Raw genomic sequence first — 7,845 nt, forward strand, 5'->3', positions numbered from 1 at the left:
AACAATCCTCCCAATAAAAAATTTGGTTGTCACATGTACAAACCCCAAATAAGAATTAACCAGAGTATTTGGACTCCGGATCGTCTCACAAGGAATTGTAATGAAGTGAATGATTATTGGCTATGAAGGAACAAAGGGGGTATGATTGATAAAGGGACAAGGATGTAAATAGACAAGAATTTAAATGACAAGAAGAGTAGATCAAGCAAGTAACTAAAGAAAGCAAGTAATAAAGGGAGACATTCATGGCAAAGATTGAGAATATAGGCTTTCTATCCTAGTCATACATTGATTTATTCATCTTATTTAGTCAACAACAAACGAAAGAAGGTATCATGTCATCTTCACAAAGAGAGAATATTAAACATGACTAATTAATCATGTCACGAATATAAACAAGAATTTATCTCATTACATCATCCCCGAAGATGGAAGAAGGTATCATATTATCTTCACACTCGAAGAAAGTCTAACAAGACTAGCTAATCTTAATCCAAAGGTCCTAATCGACTCACTAAGTGAAATAGCAAGAGATTAGAGTTAATGGAAACAATACTAGCTAACAACTCTAAATCACCAACATGAGTTGAGTTTTCATGACTCAAGAGTGCCTAATTACTCTTTCCAAGCCAAGAATGCTCAAAATCTACTCTAAAGCCCAACCAAGCATTTTGTCAAACACTTGGTGGGTACAAGTGGAAGGCATGGTGAAAGTGCAAGAATAATAAATCTATCAACTACCAATTGCAAGAAAAGTAAATTCACAACTCAAATCAACAATTGAGAGAACATCAACATTAAATTTCATTAAATGTAAATCAAATTCAACAAGAGTTCATCATCACAAGAGAAAGTAAAATGAGAATTTAGCATTACAACTAAGGAGATCAAGATGTAGACATGAGAAATTATAAAAGAAACAAGATGAAAGAAAGAATTAAACATGGATCTATGACAAATTAACCTAATCCTAACCTAATTCTAGAGAGAAGAGGGAGCTTCTCTCTCTAGAAACTAACTAAAGGCTCATGTTGACTAACTAATTGCTTCCCCTTTTGCTTGGACTTCAATTCTGCATGAAATACACTCAGAAACAAGTTGGATTTGGGCATGGGCAGCTCAGAAATCGCCCCCAGCGTTTTGCCTTTAAGTGGGTCACGTGAGAGTATCGGCGTGTATGCGCCATGTGCGCGTGCGCGTCGATTGGCTGTTTCTTAACCCGCGCAGACACGTCTTGTACGCGTGCGCGTCTCTATGCAAAACCACTTTTGCGCGTGCATGCCTTGTACGCGTGCGTGCCCATTGATGCATTCCTAATCTTTGTTTCTTAATGCATTCTCCTCTTTGCATGCTTTTCTCCTCATTCCTTCCATCCAATACTTGCCTTATGAGCCTGAAATCACTCAACAAATACATCAAGGCATCGAATGGAATTAAAGTGAATTAAAATCACTAGTTTGAGGGCCTCAAAAGCATGTTTTTACACTTAAGCACAATTCAAGGGAGAATTACAAAACCATGCTATTTCATTGAGTAAATGTGGGAAAAGGTCGTAAAATCCCCTAAAATAAGCACAAGATAAATCACGAAATCGGGGTTTATCACTGAAAATGGAATATTTTTACTCATCATTAAATAGACTTTTCTGTAACCAAGTTTGATAGTAGTTGTAAAAGCAAGAGCAATAAAATTCACAATCAAATCATTTCTTATTTATGATTCCAAAATTAAATGCAATATGCTAGATATTTTTAGCAATAAAACCTAATGCCTAGAGCCTGATTAAATCATGTTCAAATGCTACGAGGTATCTCTTAGTCACTAAGATTTTAATTTTTATTATAGAGTGTTATAATAGGTTTTACCCCTTTAGATGAATGCCATGATTGCTTTTGTTTATTATATGCATCTCACTTATTAGACCATGATATTTCTATACATTTAACCATGCTGGATTCTCCATCCTGTTTAGCATTGGCATTATTATCCTTTTAATCATTTTTCAAAGTTTATCCAGCTTACACAATTTTAATAGTTGATGTGCCTCTTATTTACTTTCTTTATGTTTCTTTCTTGAGGGCTATCTTTCTAAATTTGAAAGTAAGCTCTACACTAGCAACAATTAAGAAGGCCTAGGAGGCAATAAAGCCTTCACTTTTTCTCACATTTGGGTTGAATTTTCTCTTTTTCCTTGGGTAGTTATGTAGAATGAGAATTTTTTTATATTTAGAATTATGTCTTATATTGAGGAATTGTGTTATAAAAGATTTAGTTTTTAAATTTTGATATTAAAAAATAGATTTTTAATTTGAGAATATGTAAATGAGATGAGATTAATGAATGATTTGAAATTAAAAATAAATAATTACAGGATTTGTGGAGGTTTAAAAATCTCATAAAATAGTTAATTTGTGTTAAATTAAAAAATTAATTTATGGGGATTTTAAACTGCCACAAAAGTGATTTAAAATTGCCACAAAAGTTCAATATAAAACCCCCACTAAACACTCACAAAATCCTCCACTGAATAGATTGTGGAGGTTTTGTACCTCAAATTTTGGGAGTTTTAGAAACTCTCACAAATCATTTGGTGGGATTTTAAACCTCCACAAATAAGAAAAAAAAACTGCCACAAATCAACAAAAACCTTGTAGTGTATGTGGGTATCTTGTGTAATATACCTGTTGTGCTTGTTCAGCCAAAACAAACAGCTCGTTTGATTGTAGTCTTGATATATACTTTATGTCAACTAACTCATATCTCTCGTCAACTTTTACTCAATTAATTGGGTCAAACCAGTAGCATCGAAAGATAAATACTGTATTTCTATAGCCTAAGTATGACAATTCCAATATCTCCTTCAGAATGCTGTAGTAGTCTAAGTAAGTTTTCCCATAAATATTTTCTTTAACACATACGCCACTATTCATAGTAGCTCTATTTTTATCACGATCCTTAGTATGAAATCTATATCCATTAACTTTAAAGCCATTGTACGAAGTGACAGACTTGGAAGGACCATGAGCTATCTGTTGAATCATTCTACTTTCAATGTGACCTGTATCTACCTACAAATGAATATCAGTGAATTTTCAAATTGTCTAATAAATTAATTAATCAATATAACATTCAATTTAATTGTAAAATTAATGTATATATAATATGAATATAAAAACTATTTCTGACTTATTGGAGATAAGGTTCTAGTTCTTTGCAGTTGACAAGAATGTATGTGTGGGTGATATGAAGCTCTTCATCAGTTAAGTATTTCTTTGAATCTCGCTCGATGGAAAGGCATGGGTATCTAAAAATAGACAAGTGATTTTTTTTCCATATTTGAACCACCATCATCATTCCTAGGAACTTGAGTTCGCCTTATTTGTACTATTGACTCAAAATACATAGAAGTAAAATTTGAAATTTCTTCCAAAATTTATATGCTTCGCAAATAAATCCTTCAACTCTTGCCTTATTTCAAAATTTTCATTTTAATTATAGCATACACCTTTCAAATGGATACATCCATCAATACTACATAGGTCCTCCAACCTTAGCTTCATAGGGGATATGGATAACTAAATGCTCTATCACATCAAAGAAAGCTGGTGGAAAAATTTTTTCTAGCTTACAAACTATTTCAATAATGGAAATCTCTGCCTTCTCCACAGCATCAGGGCGTATTTTAGTAGCACGAATTTGTTTAAAGAACAAGCTGAGCTCTGTTAGTACTCCCCATATGGATTTTGGAAATGCGTCTCAAAATGCCAGTGGAATTAGTCTTTCCATGAAAACATGGCTGTCGTGACTCTTCATTCCATATATCTTCTCATATGCTAGATTAACACATCATGAAATATTTGATGCATAACCATCAAAAAATTTTAATTGCTTTATCCACTCACATACTGTCCTCTTTTGTTGATAATCTAAGGCATATGTTGCTTTTGGTTTTTTGCACTTTCCATTCTCGAATACCAACTCCAAGTTAGGGGGTTTGCATATTATCTTCAAATCTTCTCTTGCATTTGTGTTGTCTTTTATCTTGCCCTTTACGTCCAGAACAGTGTTAAAGATATTGTCAAAAATATTTTTTCAATGTGCATAATGTCTAAATTGTGTCTTATCAAATTAGTTGACCAATAAGGCAACTCCCAAAAAAATTTTTTTCTCACCAAATTATGAATGGTACCAAAGTTTACCTTTTTTCCTCTCGAATTAACCCGAAGTTAGCTTTCTCAAGTTTGTCTAACTTATTTATGATTTCAACTCCACTTATTCGTTTCGGTGGAAAAGAGTTTTTCATAGTTGACCTTTTAAAAGAGTACCGATCATGACGAAATGCATGACCAGCATGCAAGTACTGTTGATGACAATCAAACCAATAGGGTTTAGCGCCATGTTGTAGTTGAAACGATTTAGTGTTCTTCATGCAATTTCTTCATGTAAATTGGACAAGAAAGTCGACCATGCATGCTCCAACCTGACAACATTTCATAAGCCGAAAAATTGCTTATAGTCCATAATAATGCTGCCTTCATGTTAAAATTTTTCTTTTTCCATGCATCATAAGTAGTAACACCATTGTCCCACAAAACTTTTAACTTGTCAATCAGTGGTCTAAGATAAACATCTAATCTTTTTTTGGGAGACTTTGTTCCAGGGATCAAAAGACTGAGGAATATGTACTCTCTTCTCATGCACATACTTGGAGGAAGATTGTAAGGTGTGACAAACACAAGCCAACTTGAGTATGGAATCTTCGAGCCAGAAAATGGATTAAAACCATCAGTGCAAAGTCCAAGCCTAATATTTCTAGATTCTTGGGCAAATAGTTCATGGGTGGCATCAAATTTTTTCCAAGCATCAGCATCAGCCAAATGTGTGATCACCGATTCATCTTGGCGTACTCAATCCACATGCCACTTCATATATTGCGTGGTAGTTTTAGACATAAATAAATGTTGAAGCCTTGGAGTAATAGAAAAATATTTCAATATTGAGTATGGCGCATCCCTACTGCTATTAGCTGTATCCCTTTCCTTTGGCTTAAATCATGGGTGTCCACACATTGTGCGGGCTACATAACTAGTCTTGTTACTTGTTTCTTTATAATATAGCATGCAGTGATTAGGACAAGCATCAATTTTCTCATATCCTAATCCCAATCCTTAAATCATTGTTTTTGACCAGTAGAAATCTTCTGGCAACTTCTTTGATTCTGGAATTATGCTCTTGATTATGGTAACCATTCGATTATAACAACTCTCGCTCATGTTGAATTCTAACTTCAAGTTCACTTACTGGGTTACAGCTGACAATATTGTATGCTTGGTGTAGCCATCCCACAAAGGTTTGTCAGTACTCCTCAGCAACTTATAAAACCTCGACGCTGATGGATTTGGATCCTCTTCTAAACCATCCACTACATTTAAGTTATCACATGCATCATCAATAATCATGTCTACATATGGAATTGTATTCTCCTCTTCATGTTCTTGGGTAACATTCGTTGTGTCCTGTTCAACCCATCTTTCCTCACCATGAGCAGTCCAGTTTATATAACCCTCTATAAACCCACGATCACACAAATGCTTTTCGATCCAAAATATTTCATCCCTAATTCTGTTCTTACATTTTGTGAATGGACAAAGAATGTGACTTAAACTATCAATGACTGTCGGGTTTCTTTCTACAAAATCTATGAATTCCACAATACCTTTCTTAAATTCCTTGGTTAGATACCAGTGCAATCTTGCCATCATAACATCCAACTTCTATCGGGCGCCATGATTATCTGGACTAAGGTTTCATTTTAGTTGTAATACTAATGTTTAACATGCATATAAATGACATAGTCTTGTGTATTTTTTCGTAAATTTCATTAATATATTTTTATTCACAATCATACTAAATAATCCCTTTTACAAGTTATAAAGTAACAAACATAATACATTCAATTTGAAAATAAAGATATAAATCATAAAAAGATAATATACAAAGCTTGAAGGAAATAATAATAAACAATTTGAAGTATTAGAAACACCAAAAACAATTGGGTATCATTAATCTCATGTCAAGAACTTCAAATCATGAGGTTAAAAAGTATGGAGATATACCGGGTTCAATAAAAAATATCAATAACTAATTATATCTTTTAATACAATAAAAACCCAAGAGATTGATAGAACTATCATTACAGCAAAAAAAGAGGAACTTAAAATTCATGACAATATGAAGCAAGACAGCAAAAAAATCAAGTTCAATCAGTAACAAATTCTTTCAATAATGAACAAATTTAAGTGATCATTTCAGAACAGCAACAAATTCAAGGTTCCAGTAACAAATTTCAGCAACACATTTAACTTTTAGCAACAAATTCACTTTCAACAACAAAATCAAAGTATCAAGTTCAATCAGTAACCAATTCTTTCAGTCATGAACAAATTTCAGTGATCATTTCAGAACAGCAACAATTTCAAAGTTCCAGTAACAAATCTCAACAACACATTCAATTTTTAGTAACAAATTCAACTTTCAACAACAAAATCAAAGTGCATTCAAGTTCAATCAGTAACCAATTCTTTCATCCATGAACAAATTTAAGTGATCATTTCAGAACAACAACAACTCCAAGGTTCCAATAACAAATTTCAGCAACACATTCAACTTCAGCAACAAATTCAACATTCAACAACAAAATCAAAGTGCATTCAAGTTCAATCAGTAACTAATTCTTTTAGCCATGGACAAATTTAAGTGATCATTTCAGAACAGTAACAACTTCAAGGTTCCAGTAACAAATTTCAGCAACACATTCAACTTTCAGCAACAAATTCAACATTCAACCAAAAAATCAAAGTGCATTGATGAATTACAACAACAAAAGAAAGAAAGGGTAAATTAATTAGAACTCACCAAATTGGGTTACAGGAAGGAAGCTGACGCCAAGGCTCAAAATAAGAAGACGAACAAAGACCAGCCCACCGGGACCTGCTACCTTTGCTGCCGACAATGACCAGTGCAGGGAAGGCACGCGTCTGCATACAAGAGGATGATGAGACAGAGAGCGACCCTTGGACTTGCTGCTTCTTCTGCAGTGACGACGATAGGAAAGAAGGTGTGCGACTGGGTGCGAGGCGGTGACGGTGAAGAAAGCTGGTGAACTGGCTTGACGACCGAAGCAAGAACACGACAACGAGTGCAGAAAGGTGGCGACTGAGCTTGAGACAGTGAGGACACAGAGCGCGACAACCTTGAGTCTGAAATGGTGAGTGCCAGACCAAAAGAGATGTGAGACACCGAAGACGAGAGTGGCGTGAGAGATGTGAGAGCGCTTGAGGGAGAGAGTGGCGAGAACGAGATCCAGGGAAGAGAGACGTTGAGGCTCAACCTTAATGTTCGTTCAGATCAAGAGGGGGACCTGGGTTGGAACAACGTTATTTATATATTGTTAATAAATAATATATTATTAATAAAAATAAAAAATAAAAATAATATATTATTAATAAATAAATAAAAATAAAAATTTCATAAGAAGACAATAAGGATATAAATTATGTGTAAAATAAAAAAGTAACTGTAAAAAGAAGGAAGAAAAATTAATTGATAATTATATTTTTGACCAGTTTTTAAGATGACAGTTATATTAATTAGAGACAATAATAGTTATACATGTATAAAGAATGATAAGAAAAGAAAAAAGGATAGTGGATAATATGATAAGATGATATGATTAAAATAAAAATTAATAACTTTAAAATATAATAAAATTAAAGATAATTAAAGATGTTCAAGATAAGATTTAAGAAATACATTTTTTATCTATTAGAATTATGGACGGAGATA

The sequence above is a fragment of the Arachis ipaensis genome, chromosome B05 (genome assembly GCF_000816755.2).
Source record: "Arachis ipaensis cultivar K30076 chromosome B05, Araip1.1, whole genome shotgun sequence".
Classification (NCBI taxonomy): Eukaryota; Viridiplantae; Streptophyta; class Magnoliopsida; order Fabales; family Fabaceae; genus Arachis; species Arachis ipaensis.